General features: G+C 50.6%; 1 long non-coding RNA gene across 2 annotated transcripts in view; it reads right to left on the bottom strand.

The window, feature by feature from the left end:
* Positions 1-19,614, bottom strand: part of LOC121816911 (uncharacterized) — a 47,901-nt gene that overhangs the window by 16,679 nt on the left and 11,608 nt on the right. Inside the window, exons 1-3 of one of the 2 annotated variants that reach the window (XR_006056623.2) lie at positions 8,997-19,031; positions 8,630-8,792; positions 3,220-3,329 (exon numbers count right to left, since the gene is read on the bottom strand). This is a non-coding gene — a long non-coding RNA (uncharacterized LOC121816911). Of the gene's footprint in view, positions 1-3,219; positions 3,330-8,629; positions 8,793-8,996; positions 19,032-19,614 lie in introns of those variants that run through there. The other variant, XR_009596979.1, reaches the window with a different exon arrangement.

The raw sequence follows: 19,614 nt of genomic DNA, 5'->3' as shown, positions 1-19,614 counted from the left end.
GATGACAACCCAGAGCGCCCCGCACATAAGCTGACAGCAATCGGCTTATCTGGAAGCCACCCCGGCTGAGTAAGGGGTCACTATCAGAATGATTCGCACAGACTCACGGCAGCAGGAAGTCGGCAGCGGAGGCCTTGCGCCACCCTCACTTGAGTCACTCGGCATGGCATGGGTTGAAGCTCAGAGGAGCCTGCCCTCCCCTCTGCTCTCTTCCTCCTTTTCCTGGTTCCTCAGCGTCCTCTCCCTCCCCACACCCACCAGCCGGGAGGGAGACGTTACCTCAGGGCCCCCTCAGGCCTGGTCTTCCCTGCTGCCCTGAGTCTGTTTTCTGAGAAGAATTACACCCCAGGAGGCGAGGCCTCTGCAGATGGTGGGCGGCAGGGCTGGGGGGAGGCGATTGGGATGCTGCCCAATTAAACCCAGGCTTCGAATGGTCCCACCGCAGACTTTGGCATCAAAATGTCAAAACAAGCCATTTCATGGACCTGTTTCTTTGCAGGTCTGGTTCCCACAGCTGTGGCCTGCTTAATACACATCCTGTGAAGAAAAAACGATGCAAGTATTCTGCGGGGGAGGCAGTTCCAAGAACTCGCAGACCCACCGAACGTCTCCCCCGCCTGCTCACGTGTGCCAGCCTCTGCCCCCACCCTGCCACAACCACTCCTCCTGCCTCTCTTTGCCCAACAAGCCCACACCTGCAGCACACACGCAGCACCCGCCCGGTACACACACATCCCCCTGTGAGACCAGGCAATCCCCTGCAGGAGCTGTGGGAAACAGGCAGGAACAGCCAGTGTGGTTAATGAGGTGGGTTCAAAGGCAGGGGCGCCCTCCTCACCACCCCCAATAATGACATCTAAGAATCACAGGCCTTGAACTTCAAGGCAGGCAAGGTGGGAGCAGATGAGGCTTGTGTGGAAGGGAGAGAGCTAAAATGCACTTCAAGTCCCTAGCCATGCAAACACTCTTCCAAACATCGCTTTAGGCCCCACCCTACCCCCAGCTCTGGAGACCGCTGTTCCAGCAAACATCTTAGGAACATGGCAATCCTGAACTATTGCATAAAAGCAGGGTCCTTGTCCAGTAACTTTTTTAGGTTAGGGTATTTTTAGGTTGGGCTTCCCTGTTGGCTCAGATGGTAAAGAATCTGCCTGCAATGCAGGAGACCTGGGTTTGATCCCCAGGTCAGGAGGATCTCCTGGAGAAGGGAATGGCAACCCACTCCAGTATTCTTGATGGGAGAATCCCATGGACAGAAGAGACAGGTGGGCAATGGTCCATGGGGTCACAAAGAGTCAGCCATGACTGAAGGACTTAAAAAGAAAAAAAGGGGGGAAAGAAAAGATTTTTAGGTTAGATACTTTTAGTAACTGGTTCTTAGAGGCTCCAAGAAGGTTCTTGGAGAAGGAAATGGCAACCCACTCCAGTATTCTTGCCTAGAGAATCCCAGGGATGGGGGAGCCTGGTGGGCTGCCGTCTATGGGGTCACACAGAGTCAGACATGACTGAAGCGACTTAGCAGCGGCAGCAGCAGCAGAGGCCCAGAGGCCAGAGTGTCAGAGAGACAGACTCAGGGCAGAGGAGCCAGCGTGGGCGGGGGGAGGAGGAATCTGGACTGTGACCGGCCTCCTTCTAGTCACCCAGAGGAACGGGTCGGTGGGGGGGACCTCCCAAAGGAGAGCGCCATGGAGAGAGCACCTGGGGATCGGCCCGGGGCTGCTGGGGCGAGGGGCGTGGGCTGTGTGCCTTCCTAACCCCAGTGCGAAGGCTGGAGCCTAAGCTCCGGGTGCCAGCGGGGTAAGCTCCCCCTGAGGGGCCTGAGGGCAACTGCTCTGGCGTCTCTCCTTGGCTTGTAAATCTGTCTTCATCCCCACCGGCCCGCATTCTCCCCGATCAGGCTGCGTCCAGACGTCCCCTTGGTACTAGGGTGTCAGTCATCACGGGCCTAGGGCCGTCTCACTGACCTCGTTTTAATTTGACCCCCTCTAGAAACCTCTGTTTCCAAATAGGGTCACATTCAGAGATGCATCGTGGTATGAAGCCTGCGTCTGTTTGTGAGGGGAGCGCGTTCAACCCCCTGCACCCTGGCCCCTAGACCCTGCTCTCAGGGGAGTGCGTCGGTGCTGACACCTCATAAGGTTTCTATCACAACCTTTTCACGTACTTCTGACAAATTCTCCCGTCTGTGGCTGACAGGGTGTTCTTAAACTCTCACGAGGCATGAGATCAAGCGCCTGGGCTTTCCTTCTCTCAGGATCTCAGGGCCACTGGCCCCCCAGGCGGGAAGGCATCTCGCACGGCCCCTGCACTGGGGTTGTGGGCTCTTCCCCCAGGGCCCCCACCCCAGCTCTGTGCTGCTGGGGCTGGGGCCTCGGCGTCCCAGGGAAGAGCCACAGACGAGCAGGCAGCCCCGGGCGTGTCTGTCAGGGTCCCAGGGATGCTCCAGTTGAGAGGCACAGAGTCGTCCTGTGGGGCCCTGTCTGCATCCGGCAGCCCGTCCCAGCCACTGACCTTTGCAGCCGGGGGTGTGGTGGTGGCCACCTCGGGCTTTGCTAGCATCCGACAAATGAGTGCTGGGAGAGTCCCCTCGTGCGTCCTCTTTTGAGTCCCCGACCGGGACAGGCCCCCTGCCCCGCGCTGAGAACACGCACAGCCTGGGGCAGGCCGCCCCGTCCTGCCCTGTCCTTAACTCCTGCTCCAGGAGGTGAACGGCCCCTTCCCAGCTGGGCTCCTGTTTTGTCTTCTTCCTGTTAATTAATGTGGAGTTCCCACCTCTGAGCAGTGCCCACTATTTATCTCAGAATGGGCAAGTCTGGACATGGGCCTCCCAAGCACAGCAGGAGAGAAGGGGAGAAGGATCAGGGCGCCCCTGGATGGGAGCCAAAGGCCCTGGGCTCCGGCAGCAGGGAGCCGAGGGTTTATTCTTCAGACACCACGTTCAGGGTCTTAGACATCCTTTGCAGAGGCCCAGCCTTACTACACACAAGGCAGGGGCTTGCCTGAGGTGGACAGCCCACTGCACACTGCCCACGGCCACGCTGGGAATGACTCAGGGCAAGGGGGAACCAGAGAGCACACCGGGGGAGCCCCCGTGGCTTTTGGTTTCCCAGCACTGCCATAACACTAGGAAATGTAACATTGTTAGAAGATTTGTCCCTTGGCTCATGCAGGTTTTGTGAAACCTTTCTAAAATGAAGCTATTTTCTGAGAGTATTTTACCTTAGCAAGGAAGGCTTCAGGACTGGCACATAGGACTTCCTTGGTGGTCCAGGGGTTAAGACTCTGAGAGTTCACTGCAGGCGACGCATGTTCGGTCCTCGGTCAGGGAACTAGAATAATGCATACCATGCAACTAAATCAAAACATTTAAAATAATAATATTATTATGGGGCTTCCCTGGTGGTTCCATGGGTCAGATTCTGCCCGTAGAGCTTCCACTGCAGGGGATGTGGGTCCCTGTTCAGGGAAGTCCCACGTGCTGCACGGTACAGCCAAAAAAAACCAAAAAACCTGGGACACAAAACCCCCCTTTGGTCAGGATGGGCTGTGTGGGGAGTTAGAGGGAGAATGAGCCGTCCACCCAGTGGGAGTAAGGTGCGCTGGAGAGGGATTCCGCTCAAGGGCGCCTTGCTCTGTGGTTGCCCATCAATAAATGTCAAGTGCCAGGCACTTTCGTCACCACCGTCTGCAAAAGAGGACAAAAGCCAGCTAGTGGTCAGGGAGCCCAAGGGAGGAGGTGGACTTGGGGAAGGTTAAGTGTGCAATTCACTTGTCCTGAAAAAATCATTTTTAGTCAGTGAAGGAAGTTTTCAGTGAGGATCAGAACCTGATACTCTTTTTTTTTCTTCTCCTATTTTACTGCAGAACATTCATGAGAAAAAAATCGGCATTTCTCAGGCATTTTTTTCTTTTCAAGAACCCTCACAACTGACAGGGTAAAGCATCACAACCCAAACGACACTTTCTTTTTTCCAAGGCGTGAAAGACTCCAAAGGGGGCGTTTCTGCTGCAGGGTCAACATGTTGTTATAAACCTTAGGATCAAGTGCTTGATTGATTGATCGATTGATTGATAGAAGCATAGTTAATTTACAATGATGTGTTAGTTTCAAGAATACAACAAAGTGATTCCAGTATATATTAATATATATTCTTTTTCAGATTCTTTTCCATTATTGGTTATTACAAAATACTGAATACAGTTCCCTGCGCTATACAATTGAGTACTTAAAATTGGGAAAACAATTAAAAAGAGGCCTACCCTGCTGTGTTGGGTATTCCAGGTAATAGAGACTGCCTTCTGACAGCCTACAAATCAGAAGACTGAGCTCCTTTGTGCAAGAAGTTTGCATCAGACACAAAGATTTATAGTGAGCGGCCACCAGATGGTGCCTTAGTTCCCTTCCAGCTCACACTCTGGCTTCTTTGTTCCCTGATGAGAGCTGACATTTCATGGGAAGAGCAGTCCAAAGGAGCCACAGGACGATTTTATTGGTTCAGCCTGACGAGACTCCCAGCTTGTAAATGCGGGAGCTGCAGTCAGTGACTGAGCGAAGTGGACTGCATGCGTCCTCACTCAGTGGGTGCAACGACTAAGGGTTTATCCGCTCCCAGCATGCACTTGGACCTGACTCAGGGTTAATTGCTCCCGCCCAACGTGTTGGTGCTGGATTCATAGCTGATTTCTTACTCTTGGGGTGTCTGGGTGATCCAGCTTCAGGAGGAGCGGGGACTCTGTCCATGTGGAACCATCTATACATAACACACTGACTTTCTAAATAAATCAAATGCATTTAATTTTTTAAAAATTCTCTCTTTGGAGAATGAAATTACTTTTCTTTTCCACCAGGAAGAGAAAATGGGAATACACGTGGGCAAACTCAGTTCTAAATGAGCATAGTGACTTTTACCATTTTCTTCTCCTTAGTGGACATATTTATGCTTTTCCCATAGACTTGGCAGCTTGTCAGGATAACTGGTCAAACTGTTCTAAGTTACGAGATCTGCCACAGATGCTTCCAGAATCTGGAGAGGACATGTGCTGTGATTATGGCTTTGGGACTTGAGATCCTGTCCCCCATGAAATAACCCTGCCCACCCCCTTGACTATATATCCGCTCCTTGAAAATGTTTGGTGTCTCAATGCCACTGCCAGCGTTATTAGTACACGCGCACACCCACGGCGGGCTTCCCTCATAGCTTGGTCAGTAAAAAGTCTGCCCGCAATGCAGGAGGCCCAGGTTCAATCCCTGTGAAGGGAAGATCCCCTGGAGAAGAAAATGGCAACCCACTCCAGTATTCTTGCGTGGAGAATCCCATGGGCGGAGGAGCCTGGCGGGCTACAGCCCACGGGGTCGCAAGAGTTGGACTCGACCGAGTGACTAAACCACCACCACACCCATGAGCCTCAGGCAGAGCATTAATAAGGAAGAATCCCCAGACTTCCCTGGTTGAGACTCCACACTCCCGATGCAGGGGCATGGGTCTGATCCTGGCCAGGGAAGATCCCGCATGCCTAGTGGCATGGCCAAAAAAATAGGAAAAATCCTTCCCTCCATTTCCTCCCTTTCATTCCCTGAGTCCCTAGGTATCCACGCCCCGCTCTCCAGGGTTTATCTCAGAGCATGGAGACAACGCAGGCCAGGGTGCCATGCACCCCAGCAGCCAGGAAGACCTGACACACGGAGGACAATTCCTGTAGCTTCTCCAGGCCTGAATGTCAGGGAGGAGCGTGGCCAGACCCTCCGCACTTCCGCGACGCAGCAGGCGCCATCTGCGGGCTCGAAATCTGCGCCCACGGGCAGCGGGCTCCCGGCTGGGCCTCTACCACAAGCCACGTCTCCATCTCGGTCAGCCATGACAGTCTACTTCATATCACTCACGCACAGGGGGGTGCTGGGCAGGGGCCTCATGCGGATCTCTGAGAATGGATTTGAGTGTGCTATTAGCTGAAAGATCTTTTCAAGAAAATTGGAGATACCAAGGGAACATTTCATGCAAAGATAGGCACAATAAAGGACAGAAATGGTATGGACCTAACAGAAGCAGAAGATATTAAGAAGAGGTGGCAAGACTACACAGAAGAACAGTACAAAAAAGATCCCAATGAGCCAGATAACCATGGTTGTGTGACCACTCACCTAGAGCCAGACATCCTGGAATGTGAAGTCAAGTGGGCCTTAGGAAGCATCTCTACAAACAAAGCTAGTGGAGGTGATGGAATTCCAATTGGAGGCCGCTTCAAATCCCCAAATATGATGCTGTAAAAGTGTTGTACTCAATACGCCAGCAAATTTGAAAAACTCAACAGTAGCCACAGGACTGGAAAAGGTCAGTTTTCATTCCAGTCCCAAAGAAGGGCAATGCCAAAGAATGCTCAGACTACCGCACAACTGCACTCATCTCACACGCTAGTAAGGTAATGCTCAGAATTCTCCAAGCCAGGCTTCAACAGTACGTGAACCATGAACTTCCAGATGTTCAAGCTGGATTTAGAAAAGGCAGAGATCAAACCAATGATCAAATTGCCAACATCTGTTGGATCATAGAAAAAGCAAGAAAGTTCCAGAGAAACATCTACTTCTGCTTTATTGGCTATGCCAAGGCTTTTGATTGCATAGATCACAACAAACTGTGGAAAATTCTGAAAGAGACTGGAATATCAGACCACCTGAACTGCCTCCTGAGAAATCTGTATGCAGGTCAAGAAGCAACAGTTAGAACTGGACATGGAACAACAGACTGGTTCCAAATAGGGAAAGGAGTATGTCAAGGCTGTATATTGTCACCCTGCTTATTTAACTTATATGCAGAGTCCATCATGTAAAATGCCAGGCTGGAAGAAGCACAAGCTGGAATCAAGATGGCCAGGGAAAATATCAATAACCTCAGATATGCAGATGACACCACCCTTATGGCAGAAAGCAAAGAAGAACTAAAGAGCCTCTTGATGAAAGTGAAAGAAGAGAGTGAAAAAGCTGGCTTAAAGATTAACATTCAGAAAACTAAGATCATGGCATCTGGTCCCATCACTTCATGGCAAATAGATGGGGAAACAATGGAAACAGGGACAGACTTTTTTTTTTTACTCCAAAATCACTGCAGATGGTGACTGCAGCCATGAAATTAAAAGACATTTGCTCCTTGGAAGAAAAGCTATGACCAATCTAGACAGCATATTAAAAAGCAGAGACATTACTTCGCCAACAAAAGTCCTTCTCGTCAAGGCTATGGTTTTTGCAGTGGTCATGTATGGATGTGAGAGTTGGGCTGTAAAGAAAGCTGAGTGCCAAAGAATTGATGCTTTTGAAGTGTGGTGTTGGAGAAACTCTTGAGAGTCCCTTGGACAGCAAGGAGATCCAACCAGTCCATCCTAAAGGAGATCAGTCCTGGGTGTTCATTGGAAGGACTGATGCTGAAGCTGAAACTCCAATACTTTGGCCACCTGATGCGAAGAACTGACTCATTAGAAAAGACCCTGAGGCTAGGAAAGATTGAAGGTGGGAGGAGAAGGGGATGACAGAGGATGAGATGATTGGATGGCATCACCGACTGGGCAGACATGAGTTTGAGCAAGCTCCAGGAGTTGGTGATGGACGGGGAAGCCTAGCGTGCTGCAGTCTATGGGGTCGCAAAGAGTCGGACACGACTAAGGGACTGAACTTTTAGATCTCTTTTCTTTTAATTAGCAGCAAACCTGTTTCATTGATTGAGAACATCCTCTTCGGTATTGCATGCATCAACCTTTATTCGTTTGGAAGGTTGATTCCAACATGCCATCTGCACAAAACTTCAAACTGCTTCAAAAGAGCTAAGTGACCTTCCTTCTTTGTTGTTCAGTCACTAAGTCATGTCCACTCTTTGTGACCCCATGGACTGAGGCACACCAGGCTTCCCTGTCCTTCACTATATCCTGGAGTTTGCTCAAGCTCATGGCCCTCGAGTCTCCCTTCTTGCCTGTCCCCTTAAGAGTAGCGGCAGTGCTGATGGAAATGTGCCCAGAGGAGTCAGGCAAACTGGTTAAACTCTTAGCTCTGCCACGTGGGTGTTGCGTGCCTTTGCAGATTGCTCCTGGGAACAAGTTTCCACTCCATTCCCACGCCACACTCAGAGATGGTTCAGGGGGCAAGTAGGTCTTGGCCCTGGAGTCCTGGCAACCAGATCCTATTGTTGGCTTTGCGCCACCTCGTGGTTAATAGAGGCAAAGCAGCCCCCTCCGGAGAAAATTTTGGAGCCGGATGCAGTTTTTTCAATGACTTAATCCTGCGTCTTCACTCTCAGTGGGGGAAACTCGGGCTCAGAGTGGACACAGGGTTGTCAGAGCTCTCACAGTAGTCGAGTTGGGTGGTTAAGAACAAGCGTTCTGGCATCTGCGTGTCTGGATATAGCTTTGGCAGACAGGAGCCATGTAACCTTGGGCAAGTTTTGTAACTTTCCAGTAATCAGGTTTCTTATCAGTGAAATGAGGGAAGCGATGCTCCCTACCTCACAGGTTTTAAGGTGACATCAGCCAGTGCCTGTGGAACTGCTTAGCACTGCCCCAGCCTCAGAGAGAGAGATGTCTTCAGAGCATGCTCTCTTGCAGCGATCTGTCTGTGTTTATAATTTCCCCTATGATCAATAACACTTACTTGACCTGAAAGAAGGAAGACGAAGAATCTCGAAGGTCACTGAAGAAAGCAGCCACAGATATTTGACTTTCAGACAGAACGTTTGACTTTGGTCTCTGAGCGGAAGGAGAGAGGGAGTGACCTTCAGCTGCTTCCGAGGCTCGAATTCATCAGCAAGGGTTAACTGCGGGTTGGGGAGAGAAGGAAAGGGGCCTGAGCACAGAGCCTGGGAGCAGGGGCGCCTCCTGTCTCCGATGGTAGAGGTAGGAACGCAGAGCAAGCTCCAGTTTGCTGTGTCTCGGTGGCCCAGAGCTGGGACCACCACAGCTATCACTCCTCCGCCTCCTCATTCCTGTACTGGTGACGTCTACAAAGCCTGCTCACTTACTGCTGCGGTGCCACCTTCTCGAAATAAGCATGACATCTTCGTCCTTTCCATGGCCGGTCTGGCAGCTCTGTTGAAAACAGGGCAAGTGAGCCCAGTGGATGGAGGGGAGAGAGGAAACCCCCCTCTCCTACTCCTTCTCTCTGATCTTGGCGTCTCCTGCGGGTCTGATCCACGGCAGGGAGGCCCAGGGTGCAGCCTGGATACATCAGCCTCCCAGGGCAAGCAGCGCAGAAAACGGGCCCGAGGGAACAAAGACACACACCATCAATGGCTTCTATGTGCATAGGAAGTTTGCTTTTTTCTGTTATGTATATACTCAGATGACACCACCTTAATGGCAGAAAGCGAAGAAGAACTGAAGAGCCTCTTGATGAAAGTGAAAGAGGAGAGTGAAGAAGCTGGCTTAAAACTCAACACTGAAAAAACAAAGATCATGGCATCTGGTCCCATCACTTCATGGCAAATTGATGGGGATAAAAAATGGAAACAGTGACAGACTTTATTTTCTTAGGCTCCAAAATTACTGTGGACAGTGACTGTAGCCATGAAATTAAAAGACACTTGCCCCTTGGATGAAAAGCTCTGACAAACCTAAGCAGTGTGTTAAAAAGCAGAGACATCACTTTGCAGACAGAGGTCGGTATAGTCAACGCTGTGGTTTTTTTCAGTAGTCATGTACAGCTGTGAGAGTTGAACCGTAAAGAGGCTGAGCAGCAAAGAACTGATGCTATTGAACTGCGGTGCTCTTGAGAGTCCCTTAGACTGGAAAGAAATCAAACAAGTTAATCCTAAAGGCAATCGACCCTGAAAATTCATTGGAAGGACTGATGCTGAAGCTGAAGCGCCAATACTTTGGCCCTGAGGGGAACAGCCAACTCATTAGAAAAGAGCCTGATGCTGGGAAAGATTGAAGGCAGGAGGAGAAGCAGGCAACAGAAGATGAGATGGTTGGATGGCATCACCAACTCAATGAACACGAGTTTGAGCAAACTCTGGGAGACAGTGATGGACAGGGAAGCCTGGTGTGCTGCAGTCCATGGGGTAGCAATGAGCCAGACATGACTGAGCAACTGAACAACAATATATTCAGCAGTGTGCGCATACTAAGTCGCTTCAGTCATGTCTGACTCTTTGCAGCCCTATGGACTGTAGCCCACCACGGGATTCTCCAGGCGAGAATACTGTAGTGGGTTGCCATGCCCTTCTCCAGGGGATCTTCCTGACCCAGGGGTCGGGCATGTGTCTCCCACGTCTCCTGCGTTGGCAGGTGGGTTCTTTACCACGAGCACCACCTGGGAAGCCCATATTCAGCAGTATGTCTTTCAATTTGAAGAGGTTCTTTATAACCTCGTCTGACGGGGACTGTATGTCCACTGTATGTACTACCCCCAAAACAGGTTTTTTCCTCCCTCTTCTTTCCCAGTCTATGCGACTTTCTGCTCCAAATCTTGTTGCTGCTCACACTCATACTTGATGTGATCAGAGATGGAACTTAACTGGCAGTGGATGGTGAAACAGACCAGTGCACCTTCCTCGAATGTCCTGCCCCTTTCCCTGCCTTCGGTGTGTTCTCAGGGGCCTGTTCACAGCGCTGGTGCCTGTGGAGAGTCAGGGAGGGCAAGGTGGGAACGGAGGGTGAAATGGGAGACTCTCCGAGGAGGAAAAGCAGAGGGTATCAGTGTCTTGGTTTGCAGCAGACACCAGCTCTGGTTTGTTCGTTCACGGATCCACTCACTTAATCAATGATTATTTATCAGGTATACTATTTGTGCCAGGCACTGTGCCAGATGCAATGAGTGATGCACAGTCCCGCGCACTGGGATCTCACAGTCTGTATCGGTAACCTGCTCCTATGAGACAGAAGCCCCCATTAATCACACAGCAAGATAAACACCCTGAAAGAGATGCACCCACGACACGGAGGGCACCCACGGGAGGGTGCTTTGAAGTGAGGGATGCGTCTTGTGGACTCCTCGAAACCAAGTGTGAGGCCAAGATATTAGTAGATGTGGGGAGCAGAGGGAGGGGGGCACGGCTGGCAGGAGGAGAGCTTGCTCAAAGGCACAACAAGCAGCAAGACTTGGGGTGAAGGGTAGATTCTGAGGGACTGAGACCAAGAGCACATAGGAAGCCCGAGAGGGGAGGCTCAGAGGGCAGGTCCCAGAGCAGGAGGGCTCTGAGGAAGCATGGGCAACGGGAAGGCACCAGAGTTCCGGTGAGATGCTCACCCCGTGAACACCATCCAAAAACAGCTGCGGTAGGGAGCCTGAGGGGTGCTGAGAAACACCAGCAGACATTTCCCAAGGTAAACTCGTGCTGGAGGAGACTCTTGAGAGGCCCTTGGACTGCAAGGAGGTCCAACCAGTCCATCCTAAAGGAGATCAACGCTGAATATTCATTGGAAGGCCTGAAGCTGAAGCTCCAAAATTTGACCACCTGATGAGAACTGCCCCCGTGCTGGGAAAGACTGAAGGCCAAAGGAGAAGAGGGGCAGCAAGGCTGAGATGGTTAGACAGCATCAGCGACTCAATGGACATGAACCTGAGCCAAACCAGGAGACAGTGGAGGACGGGAGAGCCTGGTATGCTGCCATCTATGGGGCTGCAAAGAGTAAGACGCGACTTGGTGACTCAACAACACCATCAATGTAAACTGAGCCGCTGATGACAAAACCTGACTGTCACCAGCGGCAGTGAGGGGTGAGGAAGGCAGGCGTCCTGGTGTCTAAGGGGAGGCAAAGGGGGATGGCTTCTGGGAACGTCCACTTTCACTTCTGCCCCAGGTAATCCTGGTGTTTCTGTTTACACAAAATCGCTGTGACTTTTGCTATATATTTCAGTTAAATTCAATGAGGAAAGGAAAGAAAGTGCTTTCTAGATGAGTGTCTATTCCTAACAGGATCTTTTCCAGCTGCACAGTGTCTGGGCGGGGACCTCATCTGATGCATATTTTGTCTCCATCCTAATGCTGAGCACCTAGGCCTCCTCCCATTACCTCGCTCACTGGGTTACCCACACACACGTTTATGAGAACTGCTCTAGTCAAGGCTGTGGTTTTTCCAGTGGTCATGTATGGATGTGAGAGTTGGACTATAAAGAAAGCTGAGCGCCGAAGAACTGATGCTTTTGAACTGTGGTGTTGGAGAAGACTCTTGAGAGTCCCTTGGTCTGCAAGGATGTCCAACCAGTCTATCCCAAAGGAGATCAGCCCTGGGTGTTCATTGGAAGGACTGATGTTGAAGCTGAAACTCCAATCCTTTGACCACCTGATGTGAAGAGCTGACTCATTGGAAAAGACTCTGATGCTGGGAAAGATTGAAGGCGGGAGAAGGGGTTGACAGAGGATGAGATGGTTGGATGGCATCACCGATTCAATGGACATGGGTTTGGGTGGACTCCAGGAGTTGGTGATGGACAGAGAGGCCTGGCGTGCTGCGGTTTATGGGGTCGCAAAGAGTCGGACACGACTGAGCGACTGAACTGAGCTGACCTTCTCTGCACATTTACTTTCCTCTTACTTTGTTTCCTCACTTTGCTTTCTTTCTTTCTCCTGGTTTACTCAAAGAAATTCCTAATGAACTTAAATGTTTCTCCTCTAAGCAATCTTCCATGACATTCTTCTCTATTCTGAGAGCTAGATGCAAGTAAGTTTTGACTTGCAAATTCTAACTCAGCAGCTGACTGTTCAGCTGAGGCTCCTATGTTCCTACATTTGCTTTTCTCTCGGAAGGCCCCTAAAGGAGAATAACTTCATTCTTTAAAAACGCACAGTTTCTCATTTTGAATGCCCCTGCATTGCCGTTGCCTTTTATGATGATTATCTTACATAAAATGTGCTGGAATTGCATTAAAATAGCCATCTACTGGCGTAAACACACTTCAGTAAATGCGTACAGTATTTATATGCTAACTTACAGCTTTTCTTCAATGATTTCACATTTTTTATACATCCTGTTAAGAAACTTAGTATTGCATTAAGCTATTTCATCACTAGGTTTTTGAAAGACATGTCTTGTCTGAATCCTCAGCTATATGCTTTAGTCTTACTATTTACAGCTGGAAAGAAAAGTGAAAGTGTTGGTCGTTCAGTCATGTCTGATTCTTTGCGACCCCATGGACTGTAGCCAACCAAGCTCCTCTGTCCATGAAATTATCCAGGCAAGAATACTAGAGTGGGTTGCTATTTCCTTCCCCAGGGGATCTTCCCGACTCAGGGATCGAACCTGTGTCTCCCTACTGCCGGCAGATTCTTTACTGCTTGAGCCACCAGGGAATCCTCTTTATAACTGGAACAGAAATGAAATCAGTGCTTCCAAAATAAACCTTCCAACTTCAGAGGTCAGCTCGTCTGAACTGACTCACAACTTGCAGTTGGGGGAAGGCCTCCCAAATGGGGCCAGTCCGCCTAAGATGTCTCAGGACACTTGGAGGAGGCTCCCGAGACGGTGTGAGCAGTAACGCTTGTTCCAGAGCAGTTCTCCTCTACCAGCGGGGGCCATGTCCCCTCTCCACACACAGGCGTGAACTTGGGAGGCTGACACACAGCCAGTCACTGACAAACCTGATAAGCTTGCTGAGTCGGTTGGTGGAACATGTTTTCATTGTAGCTGTTCCACATCGGCCAACAGGAAAATTTTAAAGTCATCCGATGAAAATAGCCAGGATCCCCTCTGCCAACATCTGGCATTGGTGCCCCACTAAACAGCACCTGGGCAGAGGCATCCACAACATTTCAGAGCTGAAATCTGGGGACAGCTGGCCCCTCAGGGCTGCTCCAGCAAGGTTTCCTGGGACTTGGGGTTGCCAAGAAGACCACCTCAGAGGCCTGTGTCATCCCTCTGCCATCAAGTAGAAATTTGGGTACAAGGCAGACAGTAGAGATGCCATGTCCGCTGTAAGGATTCCAGCACATGCAAAATACGCCTTAGATGAGGCCCCCTTCCAATTACCACGTAAGCTGGGAATGCAGGATGCTGGGACACGAGAGCAGCGGACACGTGATCGCCAGCCACCTCGGAGCAGCCACTGCACGCGCTCTGAATTCAGCCTTTCCCTCTGGAAAGCAAGCAGCACAGCAAGGCAGCTCAAGTGAGCCACCCAGTGGGCGACAGAGAGACCACAGGCGTGGCTTCCAAGGTGTCTATAAACAACTTCTGTATATTTCAGTTCTGTTTTAATTTAAGGCAGAACCGGAACATTCCCCTGACATACACTGTCTTTGCTTTCTCTTAGTGGGAAAAGCAAAGTTGATTGACTTAGGTGCATTTGGAGGCAAAGAACGTCTTGTCGGGAAAAGACCCTGTGACGATTCAGATGCAAACAAAACTGATTACAATTGTGGAAAGAAGGGTCTATCAGTTTAGGCTAAAATCCTTAATAGCGGTTGTCCCAGGTAAGGAAGACCAAAGGTAGGCAGTCTACGCCTAGGAGAAGGCTTCAGGGATCCAGACTTCTTTCTTGCTCCCCCATCACCCTCGACAAGAAGCTTCCACCTCCTTGTTTCAAGATGGCTGCTCGGGCTCCAGCCATGTTGCATAGCAAACTCCAGCACCCTCGTCCTCTGGTAGCCACAGAGATCCACCTGTGGATACTGAGGGGCAACTGTATCATTTTCTACATTAATCAGAATGGGTTGAGTTATGCCTGCTTTTCATTGTCTCCTCACACGGTAGAAAGCAGAGTAGGAAGCCATAACCCTCTGGGCGTCAGTACAGGTCTGTGGGAGCAGCTCTGTATTTGGGAGGCTCTCCCTGACTCTCATGAGGGCACTGACCCCATTTAGGAGGGCTCCACCCTCCACCTCATCGAATCCTAATCTCCTCCCAAAGACTCCACCGCCTGACACCATCCCACGAGGGGTATCACTTCCACAAGATTGTTGGGGGACCTGACCCTCCGTCCACCGCACACAAAGAGCTTCAATGCGTTGCTTTTCCGTTCTAGAACGGCCTCGTGTGAAACGAGGTCTGGGCTGTAAGAGCTCACAACTGCTTTTCGTCCAAGTTTTGTGTCTGTTCACTAAGGAGAATAAATATCATTAGCCTCGCTTTGCCTTTAGTTTCTACATTAGCGACTTTTCTTCTACCGATATTTTAATTTTAAAAAAAGAAAAAAGAGCACTTTTTCTCTTTAATGTCTTCCTGAAACAGCAGGCAGTGACCGGTGCTGCGGGCTTTACCCGCACCAGGGCAAACAACGTGAGCAAGTTAAACAGCTCCCCTCAGCCCGCTGCTCCACGCCCCTCCACGCCCCTCCACGCCCGTTACTGTGGGTTCTGTCCTGAGCAGGAGTCTGATAACTGGGTTTGCAGCTCTGTCTTTGAAAGAAAGGCACAAAAACCCTAAATCTGAAACTTGAAAGTAAAAAAGACTTGAGGATGTCTGCTACCTCAAGCTGCTCGTGAGTCATGCCCCAATCTCCTCCTCCTCCAATTTACAGAGTCCCAGTTAAAACTGTTTTCACCCAGCAGTGACTCCCAGAGGCCGTGGAGAGAGCTCTGCTCTGCAGCTAATTTGGGCCAAAGGAGAAAAGCATTGATGACTCTGGCAGGGATGGCGGGGGTGGGGAGGAGGGGCAGGGGCTGCTGCCCTGATGCCCTACTACCCCAGACGTGGTCTTAGAATAAATAACAGAGCAGCAGTCAAGTAGAGGTCTGCTTGATATTTTGGTTAAAGATTTCTGACTTTAGAATGGTAGATTTCGCGATCTGAGATTCTGAAAAAAGTCAAGGGAAAAAGAGACCGTCTCAGAAATAAACTCCCAAGCAGAGAAGTATGAAGGAACCTACTGTTGGAGAGAGAGCCGGTGTCTCTAGCAGCCCCCCGGCCTGCTGTTTCTGCCCCAGGGTCCTGTTCTGGGACCCAGGCCCACGCCCCCTGCTGTCAGGAGCCCTGGGATCTGGTGGGATTTGCCTCTTTGTCAGCTGTCAGAGCTGCAGACTCCATCCCTCTGGCTCCCCCCTCCCCAAATCACTTACTGAGTAGACAGCCTTAAAGCTACACTTTTGTCTCGTAGCTCCCACAAACCTGTATTTATTCCCTTAAGCTTATGTCTTATTATTGGCAAATCACCAAACAAAAAAGAAAATAGATGCGGGTCAGACATATGCATTCTGGAGAAATTCCAGAAGCTGCGAATATCTCAGGGGCCTTCAGCCCCGCCACCCTCACAAGGGACACTGATGCCTTGCCCTTCTGCTCTGCTCTGTCTGTCCCCCAGCGCCCACAGCCCCCACCTCCTCCACGCACCAGGGTGGCTGATCTAAGATTGACTAGTAGTGGCTACCCAGGCGCTGGACGCCGAAGTGAGGCACGGGTGCCAACCTATACTTGTCACAGAGAATCCACGCTTCCAGGGGATGCTTCAAATTCAGTGAAATGTTTTCTCCGTAAGGAAGTCACCTCTGAGTGCTTTCTCACAGGACCGCAAAGGGTAGATACACTTTCCTGGGGCTCAAATGTTGAAGACGAGCTCAGGAACTCAGAAGAGAATGGTCCCATAAGGAGGGCTTGGGATTGCTAGCCTCAGGGGCGCGTGCCAACTCAACAGGCCAGAACAAGCCAGGGCACAGAGCAGGGAGTTCTGTCTTGCCCCTCCCTGAGCAGGGAGCTCTCAAGCCTCTGTAACATCTCTGCCATTTAGGAACAGGGGACCCATCTTCTGGAGAAGGCACCCCGCTTCAGAGCTGGGCAGAGCCAGGGTGCAGCTCAGGGCCCCTTGTGCCCCCCTGCCCGGGGCACCTCTGTCCTCTGCGGGTGGCACTGGGGACGGCAGTCAGAGGGCTGTGCAGCTCGCTGGGCTGGCCCTCTGCCCAGACTGGTGGTCGCCACGCGGGGATGTGAGAAAGCCCAGTGTGGCTAGATCGCCCCAGTTTTCAACAGAAGTTAGGGGTCCAGACTTTAATGGGAGCATTCCTGTTTATAAGCATAGGCAACTGTTTCAAATATTTTACACCACCGCGTCGACTGGACCCAACATAATAGTTAATGGTCACTGAAGCAGCAGGTCGGGGAGGCAGGCCCAGATGGTCCTCACGCTTGAGAAGATGGCTAAGGGGAAAGCAATGGGGTTTAGCGGGAAGGGCAGACCAAGAAAGGGAAAGGAGGAGGAACCAGCCTTCACCCAAGAGGGACCAAAGAAAGCAGTCAGGATGTGGGAACGCCCTGCTTATTTGATTATAGTGCCTTCCACAAACAGGGGGGCTGGAAATGGTGGGCCAGCACAGCAAGCGTGGAGATTAGCAGCCCTCTGGCCTGGCGAGCACAGAACAACTAGAGCACACAGCACAGACCATCGTCAGGCCCAACTCTCAAGTTACTCTACCAGTAACCCTGTTAGATGGGTGTTGTTACAATCCCCATTTTACAGATGAGTAAACTGAGGCACAGAGAGGTTCAATCACTCACTCAAGGTCCCTCAGCCAGCAAATGGCAGAGCTGGGATTTGAGCCCAGGCGGCCTGGTTCCAGAGTTCTCAGCACTGACTCCCGTCAGCAGGAGAAAAACATGCAGACAGGACTCTCAGCTTTTGGAGAAGGCACTGGCACTCCACTCCAGTACTCTTGCCTGGCAAATCCCATGGACGGAGGAGCCTGGTGGGCTGCAGTCCATGGGGTTGCTAGGAGTCTGACACGACTGAGCGACTTCACTTTCACTTTTCACTTTCGTGCATTGGAGACGGCAATGGCAACCCACTCCAGTGTTCTTGCCTGGAGAATCCCGGGGACGGGGGAGCCTGGTGGGCTGCCATCTCTGGGGTCGCACAGGGTCGGACACGACTGACGCGACTCAGCAGCAGCAGCAGCTGCAGGGAGAATCCTGGAGAAAGGGAGGGAGCCAGAAAACTGGAGACAGACATAATGTGTCCTAACTTTTTAGTACAAAGTTTTAAACAAAATATTTTACTTATACAAAAATATAAGTAACAATAATATAATTGGTGTTATTAAATATAAGTAACAGTAATATACCTGTGTGCCCATCACCGAGCTTAAGACACAAATGTTTACAGGCGCGTTGTTGCACGTGCCCCTCTGAACCTGCTCCCTGAGTCTCTGCACACGGCGTGTTTGCGTCTCTATGCTTTCGCCAGCGCTGTGTGTATCCATAAACAACTCACCCCATTGTTCCGCAAGCTTTAGGCCCTGTATGCAGCCTGCAGTGATGTGTTTCTCTCGCGCTGTTTTTCAGATCAGTCTACACAGATACGTGTCGTTCACGCTCATTCATACTTGGTACACTTTTTTTTTTTTCCACAAATCTTAAAGGTACAGCTCAAGGTATTTTTTACAAAGTGATTGTATTGGGCTTCCATGGGGGTTCAGTGGTAAAGAATCTGCCTGCCAATCAACCCCGGGGTTGGGAAGATCCTCTGGAGAAGAAAATGGCAACGTACTCCAGTATCCTTGCCTGGGAAAGCCCGGGGACAGAGAAGCCTGGTGGGCATAGTCCAGGGGGTCTCAAAAGACTCAGACACACCTTAGTGACTAAACAGCAACACCAACCATCACTTAGCTTGAGAAAGATATGTCGGGCATCTCCAGGGCTTAGGCGCCTTCCTTGTACACCCTCACGCGTCCGTTCATTTTCACTGCAGAGTAGAATTCCACTGTATCAATATACCACGATTTTAAAGTCCGTTTATTGATGGACATTTAAGTTGTTTGAACTTCTTCTCCTAGTAAACAATGCTGCTGTGAACATTTGGGTCCGCATCTCCTCAGGCGTGTGAGCAAGAACTGACCTGGGGTTTACACCGAGGCTCCGTCTTGCTGGGCGGAAGGGGGGTCAGTTAAGCCTGCACCCCTCCAGCCTCCCTAGATGTGGCCAGCTGCTCTCCAGAGCCACCCAACCCCACCGCACTGCAGTGTGAGAAGTTCCCAGCCTCCGTGTCCTGACATAATGCGTGAGAAATGGTTTCTCACCATGATTTTAATTTGCATTTCCCTGCTTGCAAGTGAGGTGGAGTATCTTTGGTGTTTAGGTTTCCTCTCTCATCGATTGTTCCTCTGTGCCCTTGGCCAGTTTTTCTGCTGGGCTTTTATCTTTTACTTACTGATGCTTTGGAGTTCTGCACATTACCTGGAAAGTCCTCCATGTCAGTGACCCACCAGGGTACACAGGTTTACTTCAACTTCGAAAAGTGGGAAGAGGATCCTTTTATGAGCTATGGATCACTGAGTATAATTTAAAATAGATTCCTAGCAACATCCTAGAACAGATTATTCAGTGGGTGATTTGTGAGCATTTAGAAGTCGTGATTGCTGGGAGGGGCACAGATCACCAAAAACAAGTCACGCCAGCCTGTCAGCCTTGTCTCCGTAGGTTTCAGCTGTCAGTCACCACCATCGGGTGATACTCGTAAATCAGGAGCCACGGAGCGCTTTCACTGAAGCCTGAGACCAGAATTACCTACCACCTCCTCACTCCGTAGACGGAAGGGTGAGGCTCCACCTTCTTCAGCAGCGCAGGGACTAAGGAAGAACCATGGCCTGCAGACCAGGGAAGTGCTGAGGTTTATCTGCGGGGATTTCAGCAACGTCTTTAACCTTGACCTCGCCCACTTGTAGAAAAATGAGGCCTGAGTCACTGATATCATATGGGTTCATTACTGTGTCCTGT

The sequence above is a fragment of the Ovis aries genome, chromosome 17 (genome assembly GCF_016772045.2).
Source record: "Ovis aries strain OAR_USU_Benz2616 breed Rambouillet chromosome 17, ARS-UI_Ramb_v3.0, whole genome shotgun sequence".
Classification (NCBI taxonomy): Eukaryota; Metazoa; Chordata; class Mammalia; order Artiodactyla; family Bovidae; genus Ovis; species Ovis aries.
This window is presented reverse-complemented; position numbering and strand designations above follow the sequence as displayed.